Below are 14,556 nucleotides of genomic sequence, written 5' to 3'. Positions count from 1 at the left end.
TATTAGCCCAAGAGACAGAAAGGGCCACATAAATCAGAGACTTCATCAGCCTGAGACCAGAAGAACTAGATGGTGCCCAGCTACCACCAATGACTGCCCTGATAGGGAGTACAACAGAGAGTTCCGGATGGAGCAGGAGAAAGGTGGGGTGCAGAACTCAAATTCTAGTAAGAAGACCAGACTTCATGGCCTGACTGAGACTGGAGGAACCCCGGGAAGCATGGCCCCTGGATTCTCTATCAGCCCAGAACTAAAACAATTTCTGAGGCCAACTCTTCAGACAGAGAATGGACTGAACTGTGGGACATAAAGTAATACTTGTGAGGAGTGTGCCTCTTAGCTCAACTAGATACAAGAGACTAAATAGGCAGCTTCTGTCCGGAGGTGAGATGGGAAGGCAGAGAGGGTTAGGAGCTGGTCGAATGGACATGGGGAATTAGGGGTGGAAAGGAGGAGTGTGCTGTCACAGTATAGGGAGAGCAATTAGAGTCACATAACAATGTATATATAAATTTTTGTATGGGAAAAAATTAAAAAAAAAAGAAAATCAACTTGATGGCGCCTAACAACAACAGTAAACTGAAAGGTTGGTGGTTCAAATCTAATTAGCAGTGCTGCGAAAGAAAGGCCTGGAGATCTAGTTCCATAAGAATACTGCTCCTTCCAGTTCCCACAAAGTATCTATGAGCTTTATGATTGGTCTTTATCTTAAATTGTGTATGTGTGTGTGTGTACATATGTGTACATAGACAACACTCTCACAAAGGTCACCAATTCCAGGTCTTAAAATAATGACAGAACCATGCCCAGTCCTTAGCCTGGATCTCATCTATGCCACAACTCCTTCTCCACTGCCCTGTTACTGGTTCATCCTCTCAGATTTTCCATGTTCAGTTCTCTAGCAAACTAGTGTGAAATGCTTCCCCTTCCGACCTCAATGAGCTCTCACCCTCCCTTAATTTTCCACCCCCTCTTCCTTCTTTGCAGTCTTTACAGGTCAACAGGCAACCACCACCACCACACCTAGGCTGACAAGACACTGCAAAATCTACTTAAGAATAAAAATGTGTAAGTGTTTATATGAGAAAAAAGGCGCACAATCAGTTGAGAACCAGGAAACCAACTCTGGGCGTTACTGCTGACTGTTATCAGCTGCTTAGAAGGTACGATCCTGGGGGGGTGCCAGGTCGTAGATATACCAGATGGTCTTTGCCCGGATCATGACAGCAACCTATTTGGTACTGTACCATCTTTGCCCCGGCCTCTAACTGGAAAGTCTGTCTGGAGGGTACGTGTATGAACAAGAGACAACAGGAAGCCTGATGATTCAGTAGGATGGAACAGTGCTTGCAGCTAAAAGGAGAAAAAAGGCTCATAACGTATATTTGAAACTCAGGGGTTCCCATTTAGGAGGAGCAACAAGAATTTATTGAAGAAAAAAATTCTCTTGGCTGAGGGCAAAGATATCTTGGTTTAAATACCTAAGTTTCTCCATAAGTATTTATTTTTTACTGAATAGTATCTATATATTTTTAAAATGGTATAAAGTCTCCATAATTTAATACTTTCTCTATAAAAAAACCAAACCAAACTCATTGCCATCAAGTTGATACCAACTCACAGCAACCGTATAGGACAGAGCAGAACTGCCCCATAGGGTTTCCAAGCAGCAGATGGTGGATTCGAACTGCTGACCTTTTGGTTAGCAACTATAGCTCGCCATAGCTCTCAACCACTGAGCCACTTTCTCTAGAAATAATAGATATTTGCTGATTTCCTGTAACAAATAAGGTACTGTGTTAGGTACCATAGGAGAGGTGACTGTGACATATACTTTGGAGGAAAACGTGGTGATAGTTGCCAGGTGGACTGAAAGAATCCTAGACATTTCTCTTAAGGAGAACAAGAAACATGGACAGAAGTGTGCACGGGGGAATGGGTGGGGAAGGAGCTGGTAAAACAGTACCCTGAGGATTCTTTTCCCAGTGTCAAAAGAACGTTCTTGTTATGGGCAGTCAAGTTGAGTCTGACTCACGGTGACCCTATATGACAGAGTAGAACAGCCCCATAGGGTGTCCTAGGCTGTAATCTTTACAAGAGCAGATTATTAGGTCTTTTCTCCCTGAAGCGGTTGATGGGTTCCAACCACCAATCTTTTGGTTAGCAGTACTGGAAAATAATTATCAAAATAAACTCGTAGCACCTAGATGCATGAATGGCTGAGAAAACAATACCTATGGTTCATCTGTATCAATTAACCTCCCCTTGAGGTATCGTATTAAACACACTTCACTCATTCTGTACGCACTCATTGTACCCAGTCAAAGGGATGTGGCAGCACTGATCTCAAAGCTTAGTGAAACCCCCGTTCCCCTCCCCACCCACCACCTCAAGCTTTCCCAAGCTGTGCTGCAGGGGAAAACAGCGATTCCCACATGGGCAACCACATAGGAGGGAACAAGCTATCACCTGCAGGGGCCAAAAGAATCCAACACAACACCCTTGGTTAAGCAGCTCCCATTACTGCACAAGAGCCCATCCCAGGGATGGCACTTCAGCACAGGAGAAGTAGAAGATGAGCGGGAAGCACTCAGGACAGACAAAGCCATTCTGTGCACGTGCAGTCTTTCCTGCCCTGGTGTCCTGCCACACAGGCAGGATTGGCCTTTAAAGTGGGGCCCCAATATTGTTACTGACCTTGTGCCTCTCATCACCCTGAGTTCCTACCAGCTGTGAGAGCGTTTTGTAAGCTCAGAGTGTGTTTGATTTCAGGTGTTCTGTTTCCCAACATCATAGGCTGGGCCCAGCTTCACGCCTCACCTCCATGTAAGAGTCACCTGTGGACTGCCCCAGTAAAGCCTCATGAAGAGAGATACGATGATGACAACAAAACAGAAAAAGGGGATATTACTTCTTTGATAAGGAGCCCTGGTGGCACAATGATTAAGCACTTGACTGCCAACCAAAAGATTGGCGGCTCAAACCTACCCAGCGGCTCCATGGGAGAAAAAATATGGCAATCTGCTCCTGTAAAGATTACAGCCGAGAAAACCCTATGGGTCAGTACTACTCTGCCATGTAGGATTACTATGAGAAGGAATCAACTTGACGGCACCTCACAACAACAACTTCTATGATTACTACTTAATATTTGCATAAGCTTTTCAATTTCTAAGTTACAAATTTAAGTATATTACAGACATTTAAAAAAATGATAAAAGACTCATCATTTGCTTGTAATCCATTAACACATTCCTTTCTCAAGTTGTGTTTATTCCTCTCCGTTATTTTTCTTGTACACACCTTGGCTTCACTAGGAGTACCAGGTGGGGCACACATCCTCTGACGCATCAGTACCCCTCTGGTAGCTAAGAGGGGTGTTCACCACCATGCATACACATAGTGGGATAATACTTTCACACTTCCCTTGAAGCTAGATATGGCCATGTGACTTGTTTTGGTCAATGAGATACGAGTGAAGGTGAATAGATGCATTTTTGGCTAGAAGCTGTTAACAGCCCCTGTACAATTTGCCACACTCCCTTCCCCAGGCCAGGGCTACTGGCAACCTTCCAGATGGTAGATGATCATCAGCTTGGGAGCCTGGGGTGAGGACAATGTAGCACAGAGCCCCTGCCAACTTCAGTGAACTCCTAGCATGAGCAAGAAACAAACTTTTAAGCCATTGAAAATTTGGGGTTATTTGTTATCACCGCATACCCTGACTGATTCAACTGCTTTATATATGAGAAAATAGGCAAAGAAAAGTGAAGCAATGGATTTATTGGCACCCAGGTAACAAGCAGAAGAAGCACACTCTGATTCCTTTCTATGCCATCAAGGGGCTGAAGCCATAGTGGCCACAATCTTCACCCTCTACTTCTTCCTCTCCAGCTCTTTGACTTGCGGGCTTATTCCTCCTTACCATTTACCTAAGGATCTCAAGTGGCACAGAGGGGTCCCACCTTGGTCTTGTACCCTGAAACGCTTCTTGTGAAACTCCAAAAACATGAATACTATAACTTATAACACCAAAGCAGAGACAGAAATACCCAAGCAGCTCTCTCCTCAACCCCCTAGGAGCACTGAAGCAGAAAAAGTTGACCCAAGGTGGTGTAAAAAAGGTGAATTCAAAGCCCCTACAGTTTCCACCAAGTCAGTTTTAACTGCCAAAGTCAATTCAGCAACAACTTACTTAGCAGCCTGAAGGCACCATGACAACTTCTTCGAACAAAATGTATACATTCGGGGCTATTCTTTTTTTTCTTCATACTATACAGAAACACCCCATACAATTTCAGCTGAACAAAATGTAAGAAACAGTCTCAAGCAACATGCTACTCATTTTCTATTACTGCAAGAAATTGCATCCAGGATCTTCCCTCCTCCCAGCGGAAATTCAATTTTATCATAGCCAGATAATCTGTGGTGGGAGCATCTTTCCTGCTATGAATTTCTGGAGGTCAATATCATTAGGAGCTTGGACTTCAAACTACAACAGACTTTCAATTTGAAAGGGGGGAAAAAAAAAGATTGGATATGATGAAACTTTATTTTTCCTAAATTTCACCTGACACTTAATACATACACTGCGCTTCTTCTCAAGATCTTAGCTCTCCTATCATGATGATGAAACAAATTAAAAATCTATAGAAATCCTGTGTCTAGCCACATAAATTAGTGAAATTGCCTATGTGGAAAACTGCTTACTAAAAACAAGCAACATCGTCATTACAACCACCAAGAACACAACACTTTAGGCTCTTCTTTGCTAACGGCGCAACCCAGGGATAAAGCCGTGATTCAGCCTGAGACAGCCTGGCCTGAGAACTTGAACCTCTGTTGGAAAAACTCTGTGCAATGTGGTGATGCTAAGTAGCTTTTCGGTTTTGTTAATGTTCTTCACTGGGTTTTATCTTACTCCACAGAGACCACTGAACCTTAATCATCACATTAGTCTCAGATGTCCAACCTAAGAGCATCATGAATGAGATTTTTGAAAAATGCAAAGCCATCATTAATTTGTGAACCCTTCTCAACCATCCTGTGAAGGGGGTCAGTACTTTTTAAGTATGCTAAAAAGTGGTGTTACTTTCTCAGGGTCACGTTGAGTTGGTTGCTAGTAATACCTCTCAGGGTATTTTCATCCTCATTCTAAGTCCTTGCCGGGGTTCTCCTGAGCGGAAGGTGGGCAAAATCAAGCCAGCTAAACGAAAAGGCACCAGCACAAATGGAAATGCCATTAAGGAGTGAAACAGCCACAGCAGTTCACCAAAGAAGAGTATAAACGAATTGGGAGGAGGAAGAGGGTAGGCACTAACAAAGCAAATGAATTTCAACTACATCTTTAAACATCCCAGAAAAAACCAAAAGGATAAAAGAAAACACTTTCTCTATTACATTTAACGAAAACTGTATGTTTTCTCCCTGAAAGCCAAGAGATGGAAAATTTAGGAGGCTTATAAGGAGCCCTGGTGGTTCAGTGGTTAAGAGCTACGGCTGCTAACCAAAAGGTCAGCAGTTCGAATCCACCAGCCGCTCCTTGGAAACCCTATGGGGCTGTTCTACTCTGTCCTGTAGGGTCGCTATGAGTCGGAATCAACTTGAGAGCAATGGTTTTGGTTATTATATTCCAAAGGCAGAGAGCTTAGAAACAGAAAGCATTCCATATTACTGCTGCCTAATTTTAAAGAGGCTCATGAGTTTGTTTGATATATCTCCTTTTGTAGTATTTAAAACTTACAGTAAGATAATTTTAAATAATTCTTGGTTCTAAATAAATAGCAATTACTCTGGAACCATAAAATTGGTACTATACACTCGTCCCTCGGTATCCAAGGGGGATTGGTCCCAGGGCTCCCTACGGATACCAAAATCTGAGGATGCTGAAGTCCCTTATATAAAATAGCACAGTATTTGCATATAACCTAAGCACATCCTCCCACATACTTGAAGTCATCTCTAGATTACTTATAATACCTAATACAAATGTAAATGTTATGCAAATAGTTGCTTCATCACAGTTTAAGACTTGCTCTGGAAGGTAGCCTTTTTCTTCTATGAGTTTTTTGAGCTCTTCTAGGAATGTTGATGCTGCCTTCGTACTAGCCGAGGCCGATTCCCCCATAAACTTTCAGTTCTTGAAGCTGTAGCGCTTTACATAGCTAGCCAGCAATCCCTTACTAGCCTTAAACTCCTTCCTCTCACTCTCTTCAACCGTGTCACACTAAGCCTTTAAGGGATTGCTTTGACCAGTTCATTGCTTTTTAGGAGCCATTTTTTCACAGAAACAAAGGGTGCGCACAACACAAGTTGTGAACAAACAAGATGCAAGGCGAAAAATACTCAAACAACCGAGGATCTGTGAAACGGTGGGAGGCTACAGCAGGGCATGCCTACACATCATTTCATTTGTGTGGATTCAGCGTACTGCTCATGGTGGCAAACTCAAGCTTTGATTTTCGGTCCATGGTTGGATGAATTCGCAGATGCAGAACCTGTGGATATGGAGGGCCAACTATATATGATCTTAGCCTGTCTGCCACAAGGCCATTCTCCACAGGCCCTTTGAATGTTGGCACAAATGCAAGCACGTGTCTATTCACCTCTTTGACTTGGGAGGGTAGGGATGTCTAAACCCAATTAACATGTGCCCCACACCCCACCCCATCCAGGTCCCCTTTGGATGCTAACAGAAGCCTGGGCAGCATAAGGGGCAGTACAGGATGTAGTACAGCTATGAATACCCACTGTCTCAGTTATCTAGTGCTGCTATAACAGAAATACCAAAAGTGGGTGGCTTTAACAAACAAATTTTTTTTCTCACAGTTTAGGAGGCTAGGAGTCTGAATTCTGCGTGCTGACTCTAGAAGAAGGCTTTGGGGGAAGGTCCTTGTTTCTTTCCAGCTATGTTTTCTGGTTCCTTGGAGATCTCACGTGGCCTGGCATCTATCTTCCCCCATCTCTGCTTGCTAGCTTCTTTGCTTGCTCAATCTGTTCTTTTTGTATCTCAAGAGATTGACTTAAGAAACATCCTACACTAATACTGCATCATTAACAAAGAAAACCCCATTCCCAATTGGGACTATAACCATAGGTATAGGGGTCAGGCTTTACAACACATTTTTTGGGGGACACAATTCAATCCATAACACTCATCAAACTGGATTCAAATCGTGAGTCTTGGTACTTTCTAGCTGAGTAATCTTGAGCAAGATATTCAAGTTCCCTAAGCCTGAATTTCCACACTGATAAAATGGAGAGATTAATAGCACCTATGCCAGAGGTAATTATGAGAATTGAGTGAAATGAAGCACCTGGAATGCTCGGCATACTGTCTGGCACAACATAGAGCTAAAGAAATGTTATTATTATCACTAATGACTTAAGCTAATAGTGGTGCTATATAGTAACAAGCTGTGGGAGCAGACATTATGGTGTCCCCTCTGATAACTGTGCCTCCTCATAATCATTGCCTTTGTGTAATCCCCTCCGCTTGAGTGCAGGCGGGACTTGTGACTTGCTTCTAACTAACAACATGACAAAGGTGATGAGATGTCACACCCATGATTACATTACATTACTTAAGACTCTGTCTTGCTAGCAGACTTATTCAAGAATCTTTCTATCCACTGCTGGCTTTGAAAAAGAAAGCTGCCATGGGTCTTACAACCACAAGGAAATAAATTCTGCCAAAGACATCAGCAAGCCTGGAGGTTGACCCTTCCCCAGTCGAGCCTCCAGCCCTGGACAACATCTTGAATGTCACCTTGCAGAGAACCCAACTAAGCCATGTCTGGACTCCTAATCCACAGAAATTAAATGTGTTTTGTTTTAAGTCAGTAAATTTGTGGTAGTTTGTTAGGTAGCAATAGAAAACTAATACAGAAGCATGTTGTCATCCCCATCAAATGGACTTTGGGCTCCTTTACCCAGCTATTTCTTTCCTCAAAACTCTGCTCTCAAAACTCTGCCTACAGGTTGACTTTATGACCGTGTATAATGAATGACTCTTCTAACAATTACTCTATAGATGTTAAAGCTCTTTTTTATGATTTCTGATGAACACAATCACCATTTACATTTAAGGTTAATCACAGCACTGAGTAATACTTAGAGAGCTGGCAAAACTTTAACTAAAGCCAGAACATGCATTTACACATGAATTTGTTCTTCCAGAAAGTAGAAAAGCCTCAACCATGAACAACCTACGAAGGCACATAACACAGAAATCCTGGCACAATTATTTCATTATTCTTACTTTTCTTGCATCAATCTCATCTTTACGAAAGACACTAGACTGACAAATCAGACATTTCTTCATATTCTCTCTCCTGGGCCCCAGTACCTGAACTGGGAAGACCAGTGAAAGGGACAGAGAGTAATTTTTAAGCCTATTTAACTGTCAGAATGTAAACAAAAAGAGTCAATTAATGGGGCTATGAAGGGACCATTGTCATCAGAGGTAAAATCAGCTATCAAAAGCTATTACTTGGAATGACTTGATCATAAGTAAGTCAAAAGAGAACTGAATCAATTCTTGACATAGCAGAGAAATAGTCTTCCATTATCCTTTTACCATGCACTGCACAAGCTGCTCTGTCTTTGTGGGCTTAAATTTTACTAAGCAACTCTCTGGTCACCTTTTAAAAACAAAGGTTGTGATATTTGCCAGCTTCCAGTTAAAAGCATTCAGTTTTTTTTTTTTTTTTCTTTTTAAAGAAATTCTCACCAACAATAACTATTAACAATGGCTAGCTTTGGGTGTTTGTAAATTAGAAAGCTCAGTCACTTAATACCATTTCATTGTTTCTTTAATATAAAAATAAATACTTTCTCTTTGATATTTTTTATTTCATAAGTTTTTTAAAGAGAAAGTGTTTTAAACCACCAGAGCCCACCACTGAAACATTATAATGCTTCTTTCCAGTTTTTTTTTCTTAACTACCACATTTTCATTACTTTTAAAATGAGAAGGAAAATATTTTAAGCAAAATTTTTATCTACGTAAAACAAAAACCTGAAGACGACTGTCATGTCTAACATCTTATATAGAAAAAAGAACATTGGTGGCCTAGTCTGGGCTCTGGCACTAACCTATTTGTGTGACCCTGGTCAAGCGAGTTAATCTCTCTGGGCTTCAGATCTTTGCCTGAAAAATGTAGAAGTAGCTGAACTTAAGTACAAAGGGCCTTTCCCCCACTCAAACAGTCTATGATTATAAGACATTTTTTTCCCCCAAAACTTCCCATTGATGATTTTGGAGAGATGGTAGAGCAGCCTAGTTTTTGAATCTCTCTGAATTCCCACATAAAAATATACAGTACAACCCCAAACCAAACCCGCTGCTGCTTAGTCGATTACAACTCATAGTCACCCTGTAGGACAGAGCAGAACTGCCCCATAGGGTTTCCAAGGAGCAGCTGGTGGATTTGAACTGCTCTTAACCACTGTGCCACCAGGGCGCCGTACAACTACTTAGCAACATCAGAATCTTGGAGACAAGCTAATCCCTTGAACAACAAAACGCAAGCAGGTAAGGACAAACCAACACCAGATACAAGCCCTGAGCGGCATCTACTTGGGTAGGAACCGAGGAAGCAAAAAGGTTGATGTAATAGACAACTGGAAAACACCAAAATAACCAAAAGGTGTTCCCAGGAAAGTGAGGAGGGCCAATTTAGGAAGAGCGGCTAAAGCCAGAGAGGTTTGAATGCTCCAAAAGTCACTGAGTGCAAGGGACCCACAGTGAGATCTGAAGAAGCCAAAATAGTTTCTATGAGCTTTCAAGACTGGTCCCAGGGCTCCCTTCTAGGAGGAGAAACTACTGGCAGTAGGGTAAAAATTGAACAGAATAGGGATAACAGAGGTAAAGGAATGAAGAGATCCAGATAAAAGTAGGTGAGGGAACAGACCAAGGAAGTCTCAGAAAGTATGCAGCCGTATTTTTTAATACTTCATGAAAACAACAGAACACTAAGCTCTATGAACTTCGAAAAGCTATCTTGAACCCTGCCTCCTAAATGTTCAAGAAAACTATTGTTCACATAAAAATGAAGAACAGAAAAGTACCGAGGTCAAATCCCATGCAAAGTAATAAGGAAAAGAATAAATAGCAGAATAATATCCCCATAAGCAATGAAAGCATGCTGCAAAATAGACCCCCTCCCCTTCACTGGTCTCATCCCTTCGGGAGCAAGGGAGAATGAAGGGAACAAGATACAAGGAAAAGATTAGTCCAAAGGACTAATGGACCACAGCTACCAAGGCCTCCACCGGACTGAGTCCAGTACAGCTAGATGGTGCCCAGCTACCACCACTGACTGTTCTGACCAGGATCACAACAGAGGGTTCTGGACAGAGCTGGAGAAGGATGTAGAACATAATTCTAACTCACAAAAAAAAAGACCAGATTTACTGGCCTAAAGGAGACTGGAGAAACCCCGAGAGTATGGCCCCCAGACACCCTTTTAGCTCAGTGGTGAAGTTATCTCCGAGGTTCTCCGTTCAGCCTGGGAGTGGACAGCCCTGTAAAACCAAATGGGACTAATGAGGTACAGCAGTCCAGTGACAGGGGCCAGAAGGCAGAAGGGGACAGGGAAGCTGGTGATAGGGAACCCAAGGTTGAGTAAGGATATTGTTGATGTGTTGTGAGATTGCTAACCATTGCCATAGGGCAACATTTGTAGTAACTGTTAAATGAGAAACTATTTTGTTCTGTAAGCCTTCATCTTAAGTGAGAATAGCAGCACAATTTGAAGAGCATAGTCAATGTCACTGAACTGTGCATGTAGAAATTTTTCAAATGGTGTATCTTTGGCTATGCATATTTTCACCAAAAAAAAAAAAAAAGGTTGAGAAAGGAGAGGGTTGACATGTCGTGGGGTTGTTAACCAATGTCATAAAACAATATGCGTACTACTGTTTCATGAGAAACTATTTGTTCTGTAAGCCTTCACCTGAAGTACAATTAAAAAAAAAAAAAGACCCCCCCCAAAAAAAGGATCAAAATAGACCAAAACGATAACCTATCATTTCAAAATAAGCTAAAAGACATTAAGGAAGTGCTATAAGACATGAAAGAACATAATTCAGAATTAGAAAAACTTAGAAGTAAGGTGATAAAACACAGAATGGAATCAGAAATAAAACAAAAATGCATTTCAGAAATGAAGACTAAACTAGAGGGTACACAAAAGGGAATAAACACACCCTATAAAGACCCCAGGTAAACAAAATATGGAGAACAGAAAGATAAATCAAAGAAAGGGAGACATATATAGAATTTGAGATAAAGTGACAGAAGTTGAAGACAGGAAAAAGTAACATAAAAATAATTGGAGCACTTGAAGAAGAAAATCAAAGTAAGGGAAAAAAACCAATACCAGACACTATAATTATATCAAAAAACTATCCCCAAATTGAAAAGAAACAAGATTTTGAACTATGATCAAAAGAATACACAGGAAAAAAAAAAGAATACACAGAAAACCTGAAAATATCAACCCAGAATGGCTAAGACCAAGACTTACTTGACTCTAGAAAAAGTACTAGACATAAAAAAGAGGAGGGAGAATCCTTTGGGTATCCAGAATAAGCAAGTGTCTTGTAAGGAAAAGAAAGATTATTATCAGACTTTGACTGCAATATCCTGTGCCAGAAAAAAATAAAGCAATGTATACAAGGAAAGAAAAGAAAAAATGAGCCAAAGGTTTTATATCCAGCAAAAATGCCTTTCAAGCATATAGGACACAGACACACCGTTATTAGCATGCAAGGACTTGGGGAAGGTTATTCCCATGAGGAATCTACTAGACAATGAGCTTCAGACCAAAAAAGAAAACAAGAAGGAACACTGACCTAAGGGCCAGCGGTGAGCACTAAAGATATAGTTAACACCTGCTCCTCACTTAACCGACTATGTCATTAGCCAACATTTCGTATTTACAACAATAGTAAAAAATCTACTATCTGACTATTTTGCACATTAATCAGGAGCCAAAGCGATGGCGGGGGTGGGGGAGAAGGAGGAAGAAGGAGAGGTATGTAAGAGAAAGCAAGCCTCACAGCACTGTCCGTTCATATTACCCAGGTCAGGCAAAGGAGACCAGCGGGCTCTCGGTGAGCACTGGGCGGGAGGGGGGCAGTGCATAGAAAGCGGGGGTGGCTGGGCTGAGAGAAGGTGGTGGGAGCCAGGCTGCAAGAGTTGGGCTGGGGGCTCAGAAGTTTCTTCTTCCAAAGAGGCCTATCTGCCACCTCCACAGCTTCCGCCAGGCCTAGGTGACCAGGCCTCACCTACAGGCCTGGGAGCTGCCCACCGCCGAGGCCTGTCTCCGAGGCCAGCACAGCAGGAAGGTGGAGAGGTGAGGTGCAGGAGTCTGCATGGAGGCCTGGAGTCTGGCCAGGTGATGGTGGGCCCCTGCTGCTCGGGAGGCAGCGGGCAAACCCCAACCACCACCACCACTCCCAACACCCCACGGACTCTGCAGTGGTGGGGAAGGGGAGTCCGAAATGCACCAGAGGTGCCCAATGAGTGGTGAGTGACAGGAGGGGGACACTGGCGCCAAAGGCAGGGCACAGCCCTGACTCTCGCTTAACGCCAACTTTCGCATAACAACCTCGTCTTTGGAACCTAACCAAGTTAGGAGTGGGTGTACATGTAACAGGCAAAATGAAGGCTAAAAAGGAGAGAGTATAAGATGTAACAGCCATATGGTCTGCTGATGTGGATATAGTGCAACTCCAAAAATTTGTGAAAATGAGAAGAGCATAATGCAAAAAAAAAAAATTTTTTAAACTCTTTTCAGTAACTATATTGGTTGTGTTAATATTAACATTGTGATTCTGAGATTGTATATAATGTGGGATAAAGTAAATGAATAATTGTTGAGATATTCTATCATCCTCTGAAGTTGTCAAGGATTTCATTTTACTTGGATCCACTATCAACACCCTTGGAAGCAGCAGTCAAGAAAACAAACAATGCATTGCATTGGGTAAATATGCTGCAAAAGACCTCTTTAAAGTATTAAAAAGCAAAGATGTCACCTTGAAGACTAACGTGCACCTGACCCAAGCTACGGTGTTTTCAATCGCCTCACATGCATGCAAAAGCTGGACAACGAATAAGAAAGACTGAAGAAGAACTGACGACTTTGAGTTATGGTGCTGGCAAAGAATATTGAGTATACCACGGACTGCCAAAAGAGCGAACAAATCTGTCTTGGAAGAAGTACAGTATGTCAAGACTACGTCTCACATACTTTGGACATGTTATCAGGAGGGACTAGTCCCTGGAGAAGGACATCATGCTTGGTAAATACAGGGTCAGTGAAAAAGAGGAAGACCCTCAACGAGATGGACTGACACAGTGGCTGCAAAAATGGGCTCAAGCATAACAATGATTATGACGATGGCGCAGGATCGGGCAGTGTTTTGTTCTGTTGTATATAGGGTTGCTATGAGTCGGAACTGACTTGCGGCGCCTACAACAACAACTGTAACTTTAACAACCAGGATTCGATTCTCAGTAGAAATAAAGGAGATACAGATATAATAGGGAAGTAGTTAAGTAAAACACCTTGTAGTCCTGAATTTGAACTGGAAGTATTAGTATGAACTTCTAAGGTATTTTATTTTAAATTTTATGAATGAATAGATAGACAAATAGCTATAGACAGATAATTTCCTAGCTCTGTCTACCAAAGAGTCCTAAAAACAATGACCAAGTTACTAGCAATAAGTATCCTTGGCACCCAGATTGTAGTATTGAAATACCATTTCCTGCTGAAAGAAACCAGGGCTTGTTGGATAACAGGCAATTCTAGGTCTGGGGCAGATGAGCCTAGAATAATTGCCAGGCTCATGTAAAATGACTCAGGAGCCAACTTGAAGAGGCTCCCACTGGCCAAAGATAGGACACTTTAGGATTCTAAAAAGAAAATAATTGCAATGGAGTAAAACCAAAATATGTTTAAATCCATAATTCATAATCATATTTTAAAAATAAGCAAGTGCATTCAGAGGATAATGGGGAATCAGTTTGCTATTTTGAAAAGTGTTAAGTAACAGAGAAGAATCAAGCATTTAGCCTGCCTTTCCTCTATGAACTGTATCATTGTTTAAACAAATAGTAGATGATGGGAAATGTTTCCATAAAAGCATTCCAACTAATAACTGGAAAAGATATGACAGAATTAAAATATTATGATTTTGCAACATCTAAAAAACCAAAGCATTGAGTATCAACAACTGTTAACATCACAAAGAGAGACACAACTAGACCCTATATGCCTCCAGTGAAAAAACAGATGCTATCTACCATCTTGCCAAAAGGATTGGATATGAATCTGATTGAGCCTCTGGATAAAGTTGCCAATTTGCAGGAAATACAGGGGACAGAGGAACATATTGAAATGCACCACGAGTGTACAGTCAGCAACATACAGACTATGGGAAACCCCGTATGTCAAATGGCCAGGTTTTAACAGATAAATTATAAACAAAACAAAGAAATGGAGGAAAACCCTGTACATTAAGAGATTTAAAGGAAATACA

At 41.6% G+C, this 14,556-nt stretch overlaps 1 protein-coding gene across 3 annotated transcripts in view; it reads right to left on the bottom strand.

The window, feature by feature from the left end:
* MCC (MCC regulator of WNT signaling pathway) overlaps positions 1–14,556 on the bottom strand; it is a 326,867-nt gene that overhangs the window by 128,477 nt on the left and 183,834 nt on the right. The gene's annotated exons all lie outside the window — the stretch shown is intronic.

Source organism: Trichechus manatus, unplaced genomic scaffold (assembly GCF_000243295.1).
Source record: "Trichechus manatus latirostris isolate Lorelei unplaced genomic scaffold, TriManLat1.0 scaffold00047, whole genome shotgun sequence".
NCBI lineage: Eukaryota > Metazoa > Chordata > Mammalia > Sirenia > Trichechidae > Trichechus > Trichechus manatus.
Note: the sequence above shows the minus strand (reverse complement) of the source record. Positions and strands in the feature narration are given on the sequence as shown.